Below are 12,344 nucleotides of genomic sequence, written 5' to 3'. Positions count from 1 at the left end.
ATCCTTGGGAATACAATAGTTTGAGCTCTACTCTTGCACCGATTCATTTGTCAATAATTTGACAAAATAGGGAACTTGGTGGAGTCTGCTAAGGCCCTCTCCAATAGGGATGCCAACTGCCGCCACCAAGGAAGAAATCAGGAGTACTAATAATCCCCTACCTGTAATTAAGTTAGTAATAAGGACCTTCATCACAAGAGATCCTGTAGGAGAGAAACATATTATCCATTTCTTAGTCAAGGTTGAATAAAGCTTTCCTACACAGAGAAATGCAGCTTCCTGGTGGGTGTTAGACAAAGTTACCCATTCTAGTTCTGCCTCCCCTCACCTGACAAAGGGAGCATTTATAAGGGTTTACCTGAGTACAAGGACTACCGCCTATCTGGAGTGGAAGAAACACCTGCCGGCCAAATCAGGAGGACTTGGAGAGAGATTTCCCCAAGCCTAAAATTTGGGTGATTCCAATTCCCCCTCTTCTCCTTTTTGTAAGTGTAAATTAAAACATCACTGTTTCGGAAGGGTAAATGTATTATTGGCGACCAAGTTGCTAAGTCTAAAGCTTTCAAGAGTAGCCACTCCTTCATGAGACTGATACCAAGTGCCATGGCTGTGAAACGCTTCCAGGGAAACCTCTCTTCCTGCCTTTTCAATGAGAGCACCCCTTTAGCCAGTTTAGAACTGAACTCCTATCAGTCTAATCCATTTTACAGTGTCTCTTACCAACCTGCATGAATTCGTGTAGCCTGAAACAACTGCTAAAGGATTTCGACTTATGTCAATCATACTTTGAAGCAAAGTGTTTCAAAGGAATCTTTCAACTTCCAAAGGACAAATGTATTCAGATGGCATCTCCAAAGAGGAAATGAAAAAAAAATCTAGTGAAATATTTTCCCTTTACACTCTGCCTCCCTTTCCCATGCACCCTACATTAAAAGTAACATTTAGGATTAGCCTCAAAATCCCATACACCAATAAATTCAGAGTCAAGGAATCCTACTCCATCCTTAACTTACACCATCATAATCAACGGCACCACACAGATGTGGGGAAAAAAAAATCTGTTCTTTCCTGATCCTTTTGAGATGGATGAAAATGGAATCTACAGTTTAGAGAATACTACTTTGATTTTTGTTAGAACAGGCAGGCAGCTCAGGTCCTGCTTTCTCGCACAGTACTGGCAGAGTTTTGCAAGATTTTTGGAGGACCAGGATGGCTGAAAGGTTGCAGCTCTCTGCAACTTCAGGGAGAGTATTTTGAGCCTTCAGAAAGCTTGCTCTGTTAAACTGAGAGCTCCTCTTTATAATCATAAGGCAGCAATAAAGGCACAAACTTTGTTTTAAAGATTAATAACTATATGCAAACCAGGCTATCAGCTGCCAGATATGATCCCATTTGGCTCACTTAAGGATGCAGTTGGAAGTTTCAACTCTGAATTTAGTTTTTGTGAGTTCACAGCTATTAAACAGACTGTGATATATAAAAATGTGTACTGCAAATGTGACACAAATGGATGTAGCATCTCATCAAATAATTTATTCTCAAAGTGGTTAATTTACTCCTGTAGTGGAACATTTGTAGCGCTTTCTTGAGTAGGAAGGTTTTTAGTTTGGTTGGCTAAACAACATGGCATATCCAAAAACAGAGGGGATTCTTAACAGAAACACTGCACTCTGTGTTCCAAGCTCTGTCCTACTTTTGTTAGTTTAATGGCGATTGGTAACTCCAGTCTTTGAGAAAATATACAATGCCTCAAGATTCTATAAAAAGCAGCAGTTATTTCAAGTCATGGGCTGCAATACTTCAAGAGTCTTGATCAATACAGTTTTGTTCTTGATACAATGTTATCTTAATCTGTCTCTGGTTGTGTCTAATACAAATTAACTTCAAACTGCCCCAGCAACAAGTGACGGGAGACAGCATGATCAGCCTGGCACGTGCCACTTGTCATTGGTAAACAAGCCTCTTCCAGTCAGCAGTGCAGTAAGTTGATGGACTCCCAGAAGAAGCTTAATAGCTCTCCACTATGAGAAGCTGCATCACCCAGCACAAGGTGTTTCAAAGAGAACATAAAAAGAATCCCTGAAGCCCTCTCCCACACACACATTTTTAAAAAAATTACACAGGCTGTTTCTAATTAAGAAAGCCATCGAAAGGATTCACACTAGTTCACACAATCTTCCTAATTGTGAAGTTATATAGAATAGAGGAGGCTCCCAAAATTATCCTTAGCTTAAAATGGGAAAGCATTTTCCTCTATCCCTGTGGTCAAAACTTGCAGGGTTTCTGAGATGGTACAATGCAATGTTGTGATGCACTGTGGGACTGTCTACAACCCTCACAATTGTGTCTTGCATGGCAGATCAGTGAAAAACCTAAGCCTGACAGCAACCCGAGAATTAGAGGGATACAGTCAAGGCTTTAAAAAAGTATTATGATATACATATGGATAGGTGCAACAGTGTTAGAGAAAGATGATCGCTTCAGACTCTGAAAGTGTTCCAAGCAGTGGTACTGTTTGTAACACAGAACTGCAAAAGCACAACGCAAACAATGGATTTTTTTACCATAATACCAGGGAAACAATATGCCCCTGCTGCAATCCCGCATCTTAGAACAAACAGATGATTGGGAAAGAGAGAAAAGATCACAGGACAGACTGAGAAAATCTTTAACAGCATCCCTTGTCAGTCAAAGGCAGGAAGCACTGTCAAGAACTGCAATTTCAGGCACCAGGAAGCACAGAAGCATCAAGAAAGCATTGAATGACAAGAACCTGAACCTGAAAAATTAAAAGGAAGGAAAGACAAGATAATTGTCTCAGCATTTAAATGGCATACAGATACTCTGGCAGAATAGCCCTTCAAAATATGGATAATGGCCCATTTTTGGGTCATGCTATTGGGTTAAGAGGAACTATTCCCACCACCCACAGCAGAAGAATGCAACGTGCTGTGTGGCATATTGGCAGACTTCACGACAATACAACTCAGGGCCTCCCAATTTCAAAACAAAAGGATGAGAGCAATTACAGCAGGTCTGTTACTTGTGCAATTATTTTGCAGCCAACCTCAGTCCTGCCCACAACAAAGCAATGAATCCACCCTCCGTGCTAAGCCACAGTTAAGTTTTGCTAAAATCAGTCCACCCAACAATCTTTATTCTGTGTGCAAAATTAAAAATCAATATTTCAATAGTTCTCTACAGGAATTTAAGATCATTCATTTGTCTAACAGATTATACCTTCTCTTCCAGCCATTCTTTTCAGCCATTCCAGCTGCATGGCTTTTGGAGGGAACACAGGGGATTTCTGAGTGATGGTGGTTTAGGTTTAATGCAATTAATATTCAGCTATTCTTCACATCCCATCTGGAGGACTCTACTTCTCACGCAATAACTATTTAGGCCTCAAACCACTTTTTTGGGGGGCGAAAATCTGATCTAATTTATCTGGAGAGTCTGATGCGTAATTAAGTTAGAGAAACAATGAAGGCAGGAAGACTGAGGTCCACCAGCATACACCCCCTCACTAAACTGTTTGTGTGAGATGCATCCACTTAGAGACTGATGGATAATTGTGACTCAGTTTCAGTGGAAAAGCCCATCTGCCTAGTTCTATTTGAAAACTCACCTTGCAGAGATGACTCCTGAATGATGGCATTTTACAGGACATACACACAGCTCGCACCCTTTCCAAACATATTCATTATATTCTTAATGTTAGTGAGCACATCACAGGCTCAAATCCAGCCAAGACTGGTGACGACCAATGACTGACCATATTTATCCTGGAAGGCTGCCTGTGTGAACAATCCAGTTCCCAGCAGCCAGGTGTACATGTTACAAAAATATCAACACAATGGCATTTCTGACTCTCTCTAAAAAGAAAAAGGACTGAATGAGTCACAAAGACCAAGCTACCTTCTCACACCTAGGCCAGGTTCACACTAGAAGCTTTTGCTGATAAAAAAATCACACCACTATCTGACATTACTATATGACATTTTTATTCTGGCAAAAATCCCTAGTGTAGACACAGTTATACTAGCAACAAAACGTTTTTGCCAGTATACTTTGTTCATAAAACTGATGTAAACTATACCAGCAAAAGCACTCTTTTGCCGGTATAGGCTACATCTCCACTAGAAGGGGTTGCCAGTATAGCTACACCAGTAAACCCTTTCCAATATAGATCTAATGTAGATCTAGTTCTAGAAAAGGTGCCTTCAGGTCAGGTTTGGAGCATGGAGGAAGTTTGTCTCATCACTCACTGCCCATGCTACATCTGGCTTGAGGTTAAACACAGGCTTTCAGTCCAAGCCTGTCAGACAGGCATCTTTCACCAGTACAAAAACCACACCTAAAATTCAATAATATCTATAGAGAATGTTTCCCCAAAATGACATCATAGCACAGCAGCCAAGTGTTTCCATCATCATAATTTTATGTTGAGAGTGCACATGGTGCTCTCTAAACCCTCCACCAGGGGCCTCTCTGTACTAGTAATAAAATGATGTATGTATACAGTGCTGTTGTAGCCACTTACCCTTGAATACTCCATCGTAACATGTGTTAACTACTTATGCTAAACAATCTGTTCCACCCTTGTATTTAGCTGTGACACTCCGAATACCATTCCCAGACCCGAAGAAGTGTAAAGTTTCTCTTACCAACAGAAACTGGTCCAATAAGATATTACCTCACCCACCTTGTCTTTCTTCTAAAGAAAACAATGTCTGGTCCATCATGGCAACTACACTATGTTGGTTCATTTTAATAGCTGAAAAAGGCCTATGCTTTGTTCTGCATTTAAGGGAACGTAACCTATGAAAATCAAGTTGCTTTCTTTCTGGTTTGCACATGATCACAAATTACTTCTGTCAGAAATCAAAGCACAAGAAGAACAATGTAAATATTGTATCAAAAGATAGAAGTTGACACTCTTGCTCTCTGAAAATAAAAGTGCTCAAGGGCCTGATCCTTCAATCAGCTTTATTTTAGTGAGCTTTGCCTGCATAAAAGCTGCTGGGTCAGGCCCTTAATCAACCTTTTGCCTATTAAAAAATGAATTGATACAATAGGTATGTTTCATATAAAATATCATTTCTGCCATGAGGGGGGATGGAAGAGAACTAGATTTAAAGCTTTCCTCTATGATGTCACAGATACAGAGATCATCTTACTACCCAAGAGCTGCAACACAAGGCTTGCTTCCATTACCTTTTCACCACCCTTCCTCACCTTGGGTGCAAGCAGGACATCCTGTCCAAGCCTCCTATGTAGTTAAGTTAGGAGAGATGATTAAAGGTTGTGTGGGGAGGGGATCAGAACAACAGAATCAGCTCAGCCACAAAAACAAAACCACCCAACCAACCACCCAGCCACGTTCAGTCTGGGGAAGCATTGCACCTGCAAATACATGGTTTGTTTTTTACCCAGCAGTTTAGTATGCCAGTTTAGAAGCTTGAAAATGTAAATTCTGCCACTGCTGCATGTACCCCCCATTCTAATGATTTCATTCTAATCACCATGTTATCAGGCTGCCATTCTGTCCTATTCACACTTGGCAAACATTACACAACACTAAACTTAAGATGCCTGTTTGTATTTAATAACTAATAGAGTGCCTCACAACCTCAAACTCAAACTTTGTTCAGCCACATCAGACATTATGTTCACAGAACTCTGGAAGTGATGTCAGCAGGGGAGGACAAAACTCTGTTTTGTTCTAGGTCCTACAAAAATCATTTAAAGATTAGATTTTAATAAACTTCTTTAGATCCCAACACACTCTCTTTCAGATTATAGCAATTATCTATATTACAGCCTGTCATAAATATAAAGGGAAGGGTAAACACCTTTAAAATCCCTCCTGGCCAGAGGAAAAACCCTTTCACCTGTAAAGGGTTAAGAAGCTAGGATAACCTCGCTGGCACCTGACCAAAATGACCAATGAGGAGACAAAATACTTTCAAAAGCTGGGGGGAGGGAGAAACAAATAGTCTTGGTCTGTCTGTGTGATGCTTTTGCCAGGGACAGAACAGGAATGGAGTCTTAGAACTTAGTAAGTAATCTAGCTAGATATGCGTTAGATTATGATTTCTTTAAATGGCGGAGGAAATAAGCTGTGCTGAAAGGAATGGATATTCCTGTCTTTTTGTAACCTAAGGTTTTGCCTAGAGGGATTCTCTATGTTTTGAATCTAATTACCCTGTAAGGTATTTGCCATCCTGATTTTACCGAGGTGATTCTTTTTACTTCTATTAAAATTCTTCTTTTTAGAAACTGAATGCTTTTTCATTGTTCTTAAGATCCAAGGGTTTGGGTCTGTGGTCATCTATGCAAATTGGTGAGGATTTTTACCAAACCTTCTCCAGGAAGTGGGGTGTAAGGGTTGGGAGGATTTTTGGGGGAAAGACGTTTCCAAACAACTCTTTCCCAGTAACCGGTTAAATGTTTGGTGGCGGCAGTGGAAGTCCAAGGGCAAAGGGTAAAATAGTTTGTATCTTGGGGAAGTTTTAACCTAAGCTGGTAAAAGTAAGCTTAGGAGGTTTTCATGCAGGTCCCCACATCTGTACCCTAGAGTTCAGAGTGGGGAAGGAACTTTGACATAGCCTATAACTCTAATATAGGCCTTTTAAGAGGGCATTAAGGAACTTCTCCAAAAGGGTCCAGTTGCAACCTCTTTGCTACATATATTCCAACCAAATATCTCTGGATCAGAGCACATGCTAAAGGACTGTGTGTATCTTGTGTCTCCTTTCAAAACCAAACCACCCCCAGACTGGGAAGAGCTGTGCATTAGTCACTGCTTTTAACAGTATTTTCTACGTGGAACAACAAAAAATCAGTTTTTACATAATAAAATTCCTCAGTGCTTTTTGCTTTCTAAAGTATCCAGTAAGGATCACCAATAGGTTAGAACAGAAGCTTGAGGAATTTAACAGCAGACACACTCATTCTGTTCTACTTCCCAAACTGACTCAAACTCAAGCCTTCCTTTGAGTTTTCTACTATCAAAGAAAAAAGGCCTTTCACCCCCCCCCCATCCCCTTTCAGGCTTCCAACTGTGTGAAGCTGCACTGACATCAGAGGCAATTAATATAGATTTGACATTACCCCCCATTTTAAATACAAATGAGACAACTGCATTTGCCTGTGCCACCCACATTGCTATATGACAGGGTGAAAGAATTAAAAGGTGTGCTCTGGAAATTACCAGTGCCATGGACATGCAGGGTCAGTAACATGGCTGAAAGACCCCCTCCTCAACTTTAAAAAGGAACAGGCACCACTGATTACAACTTCCTCCTCCTGTCTCCCCAATACTCACATCACTACTCTTGTGTTTCCAAAATGCACCTGCTAGAATTATGATCTTGCCCATCATTCAGACCATGTCATGCCCATCTTTGAATTCCTTCCCTTTCTTTCCCCCATTATCCACCACATCAGGTTTAAACTCTTGTTCTCACTCTCAAAGTCCTTCAGAACTGTGCTCTGGCCTATAGTCTCTGAACTAATTTATATGCATGAACTTCACCCACTTCCTTCCTCCATTGATAGCTATCGCAGTATTCCACTCATTTCCTCTCACTCAGTGCCATTACCACATTTACCACTCCCCAGCCCCTCTCTGGTTTCAAACCCCTCCTAAAGATTCACTTCTTACATGATACCTAAAAGAAATGAAAAAAATAAGTCATTTTAATCCTGTCTCTGTGTCTATAGGGGTCTGCAGTCTTCTCAGTTACAGATTTTTGACTGAAAGACCTTTAGAGCAGGATCTTATATAAGGGTAGAGCACATCGCCAGTTGTTTACAAGTTAACAATAACTAATCACCACTTTCTCCCCAAACAGTTATTTCCTACCCCACCTCACTCAGGTTCACTTGAAAAGGGGGAAGGCCTTCTTTGTAAATACATAAAGGTGAGCTCAGAGCAATGCCATGTCAAAGTGGAACTCCAAATATTTTGGCATATTAGGCCCAAAGGATGCCAAAGGGGAATGATCTTGATGTTCGAAGTGTTCACAAAGTGCTTCTGAATGAGTTATGAGTGCCTCAGAATAACTTCTATTATAAAGAAGGGTTTTTTTAAACCTTGTATGAGAGTTAAAATAAAGTTTTAAAAGTGCACCAAAGAAAACATTACCACATTTAACCAAGTCTGTCATCTGTTAAAAGTGAACCATTTTTGTCATGACATGGAATGCTACAATTTACAAAGCACTCATGAAAAGTTTAGTGGAATTCTTTGCTAGTGCATGAAAAAAAACTGTACTTATGAAACCACTTTCAAACTCAGTAATAATATAAATCTCTAATCAAAGGCCTCATACCCATGAAACCAACACTTACAACATTTTGTACCTACTTTCCTTCATATGAGTCATACCAGGAAATAACTGAAAACTACAATATAAGATATTTGAAAAAAAATCTGGGATATTTGGGAGACAATCCAAGGCACACCTTTTAATATAATTGAAATCCAAAAATCTGGAATTGAGTGTATGGACAGAATGGAAAAAATAGTAGCTGTTTTGCTAAAAATTAAGGACAGCTGTTAGTGTACAGGACAGGAAATCAGGACTTCTGGCACAGCATTTCTGACTATATCACTGCTTCATTCGGTGACCCTGGGCAAGTCACTAAGGCCTGCTCTACACAGACATTTTGTACCAGGGTAACTATTTTGGTTAGGGGTATAATTTTTTTTAAACCAATTTAGGTATCCCAGTACAAGCCCAAGAGTGGATGTAATTCTATACTGGTACAAGCACTCTGATACCGGATCCACACCAGGAAGTTGCCCCACATTCAATCCTTGAGGGGACTATTTAGGGATCTGGGGGAAAAATTGGGGATTGGTCCCGCTTCAAGCAGGGGGTTGGACTAGATGACCTCCTGAGGTCCCTCCCAACCCTGACATTCTATGATTCTATACTAGTCCTGTTAAAATGAGACAATGTTCATGCACTGCCAAGGCCTTACACTTGATCTCAGTTTCCACCTATTTATGATTTTCCACTTCTCTAAACCACTTTATGCTGCTCACACTGAAGGAGCTCTACAAGCATAAAGTATTTTTATGGCTGTGTATCACAAGTGGGGTGCGTGACTGAGAGCCTGACTTTTGCTTTGCCTCACAAGATAGCAGCCTGTAAGACCTGCATAACGTTTCCCCCCGGGTCATGGTTTAGGGATTGGGCTCACAGGGCACGCAGCAGCCCAGTTGATTTTCACCAGTTCCTTACAGGAAAGTAAACAGAGACACAGCGGGGCGGGGATCCTGCCCCGCAGACACACCCCAACAACATCCTTCAGACAGCTCAACCCGACTAGCGGCTCCTCTCATGCCCCAGGCTCGCCAGCCGCCCCGGCCCCTGCAGTTTGCCCCCGACTTGTGCCCGGGGCAGGGGGCGCAGCTCCAGCCCCAGGGGGACGCGGAGCCGGACAGTGCCGGCTCCACAGCGAGCCGCCAGGTGGTGCCGCAACGCGCTGGAGTCCACAGGCCCCCCGGGGGCGCCCCCCAGCCCGGCTCTGGCTGCCGAGCGGCGCCCAGAGACCCCCCGCCATGGGCCGGGCCCCGGGCCGCTCGAAGGCTTGCTGCCTCACAGGGGCAGGTTGGTCGCGTCGCGGCGGCCGCTGGGAGTTGTAGTTCTCGACCCATCCCCTCTCCCGGCTCTCCCCGGAGCGCTAGGCCCGGCCGGACTACAGACCCCGGCATGCCCCGCGCGGGGAGCGGAGCTACCCTGTGGGAAGCGCCCAAGTCCCTACTGCCCCAACCCTGTCGAGGGAGCGCGGCGCAGGCACCGAGACGAGGGGGTACTGCCGCCCCGTTGTCGGAACCACCCGGCCCCCCTCGCCTCACGCGTCACCTACCGGATAGCAAGGCGGCAGCGCGGGAGGCCCCTTACAGACCAGCGGCGGGAGGTAGCGAGAGAATCCGCTCCGTTGTACTGCCTTGCTGTGACTGAGCATGCGCACTGGGAAGCTGTGCATGCGCAGTAACATCCGCTGAAGCTGGGGCCCTGCTCTGCCCTCACTTGGGATGACAGCGGCGTCCCTGCGGCTAGCGGTGCGGGGCCAATCCGAGGGGAGATGGGGGGGTGGGCGGAGCCTGTGCAGGAGCGGGTCAGACTCAGCCAGCTGGCGGCCGGGGGAGGAGCAAAGGGAGCGCACGGGGTGAAGGTCAGACCAGGCTCTAGGGCCGGGTTAGTCCAGCTGTTGTTTAGGTGCTTGGTGAGACTGAGATCATCTGACGGCCCTTGTCACTCGCTGCGAGCCCACACACCTGGACAAGCCTGGCCCAGGGGGTTCTGTGGCTGCTAGTCTGTAGGCAGACTCCACTGTCGTTCTTACACAGATGGATAACCCTGAGATAGACAGACGGCCGCAAGAATTCAAAAGTCATGGGTTGTGCACCAAAAGTTATGAAATTGAAAAATATAGACACACATACACATATTTTTTATTTGCTTTCTTGTGTTGGAGTCGTGGATGGTGCACCAGCATCATACTTCTGCTGTTACCTTTCTCAAAGACAGGTTTCAGAGTAACAGCCGTGTTAGTCTGTATTCACAAAAAGAAAAGGAGGACTTGTGGCACCTTAGAGACTAACCAATTTATTTGAGCATGAGCTTTCGTGAGCTACAGCTCACTTCATCGGATGCATACTGTGGAAAGTGTATTACCAGCAGGAGAGTGGGGTGGGAGGAGGTATTTTTTCATGCATTGTGGGTATATAAAAAGATCTTCTACACTTTCCACAGTATGCATCCGATGAAGTGAGCTGTAGCTCACGAAAGCTTATGCTCAAATAAATTGGTTAGTCTCTAAGGTGCCACAAGTACTCCTTTTCTTTCTCAAAGAATCTGCATCCTAAAATCAATATACCTAAAACGTTTGTACATTCCTATAATATTCGGTACTATTTTGGACTGCCATTAGCATGTGATTCTGCCCCCTCCTTCCCCTTTTAACTGAAAATTTATGAAAAATACTTATTTGTATAACCAATCCCCCATCCTGCAGACACTGAACAACATGCTTTACTCATCTGTTACTTCACTTGTTGCATACATAGATGGTGATTTTTCTATTGAATTGTTTATATTTCTAAATCCATATCTGACATTTATAGCCTTTTATGTACGTTACATATTTTGCTATGATACATTGAAGTGATGTTTTTCATTCTGACAAGTTTACTGTTTTGTACTGCTGAAATCAGGGATTTTTTAAAATAAATGATTGTGTTACACCTTTGCATTGGTGAGCAGGAGGTATAGTTTGTCTTTTGGTGAAATTAAAATACCCTGTGTCCACTATGTTTTTACAGTGGGATAGCTAATGCATGTTAATTACCCTTTGGTAAAAATACATTTTCTTTGTAGTGAGGGGACAAACTATACTGCTGACTCAAAGATGTTAAATGCACCATTATTGTTTATGGCGTGACAACTCTGATACTGATTGTGCTAATAACATGCCTCCTTTGCCATCAGAGGTATTTGTATATGAATATCAGCCGCCTCCACCCCTCCTCATCTGGTCCCAGCCAGGGACTGCCCTACTTAGCCCCTATAGCTTCTTTTAACTGAGCCTGCTGTGCTCTGATTGGCTGCTTCTGTGCAGCCTTTTTGGGCAGGCCTGGAGGACCTTTGCTGCTTCTTCCTGGGGCAGAGTGTGGTAGGACTGTAGGGCCTCCAGCAAGGGGCCTCAAAGCGCCGGGTGCACTGCGTCACAAGAACTCACAGCCAATTTGGGGTTTGTGCCCTGGTTTCTAACAGACTGCCCTGAGGTTGGCACTCACCTTCTTGGGCCACTCCAGACAGCTTGACACCTATAGGCCCAGCTGATCAGGACTCCATTGTACCTACAGGTGGCAAATGAGAGTCCCTGCCCCAAAGAGCTGATGGTCTAAAGACCAGACATACCACATGGCAGAGACAAACAAGTGGGAAGGGGGTGGGGAGGGTATGGTGGCAACTCATAGGCGTTAGCTCTCTTCCATGCTGAATTCCCAGACTGCTGTGACCTATACTCCGTGGACTAAGCACATGTGATCTCTTAGCTCTTGACTTCACTATGTTTGTCAGGAAATCTCCAGCAATGGGGATATATCCAGGACAGAGGCGTTTTTACCATAGTGCCATCTAGTCACAGCCTACAGGGAAGAACTGGAATGTGACTGTTTTGTGCAGAAACCAAAATAACAATGCAGCGCACTGAGCTACAGACAGTGGGCCAGCAGATTTGCTGATTGGAGCTGGGTGAGGCAGGGCAGCCATAACCCCAGTGCAGCCGACCAGTTGCGCTGGGTGTAAAGCTGCTTTGCA

At 43.6% G+C, this 12,344-nt stretch overlaps 1 protein-coding gene across 4 annotated transcripts in view; it reads right to left on the bottom strand.

Moving 5' to 3' along the window:
- CDIP1 (cell death inducing p53 target 1) overlaps window positions 1-9,995 on the bottom strand; it is a 40,160-nt gene extending 30,165 nt beyond the window's left edge. For all 4 annotated transcript variants that reach the window (XM_073362768.2, XM_073362769.2, XM_073362770.2 and 1 more), the window contains exon 1: window positions 9,886-9,995. The gene's annotated coding sequence lies outside the window, so the exon portion shown is untranslated. The remainder of the gene's footprint in view (window positions 1-9,885) is intronic.
- Window positions 9,996-12,344: the final 2,349 nt, after the last annotated feature.

Source organism: Lepidochelys kempii, chromosome 10 (genome assembly GCF_965140285.1).
Source record: "Lepidochelys kempii isolate rLepKem1 chromosome 10, rLepKem1.hap1, whole genome shotgun sequence".
Classification (NCBI taxonomy): domain Eukaryota; kingdom Metazoa; phylum Chordata; order Testudines; family Cheloniidae; genus Lepidochelys; species Lepidochelys kempii.
The sequence above is the reverse complement of the archived record's forward strand: the minus strand, read 5'-3'. Positions and strand labels throughout refer to the sequence as shown.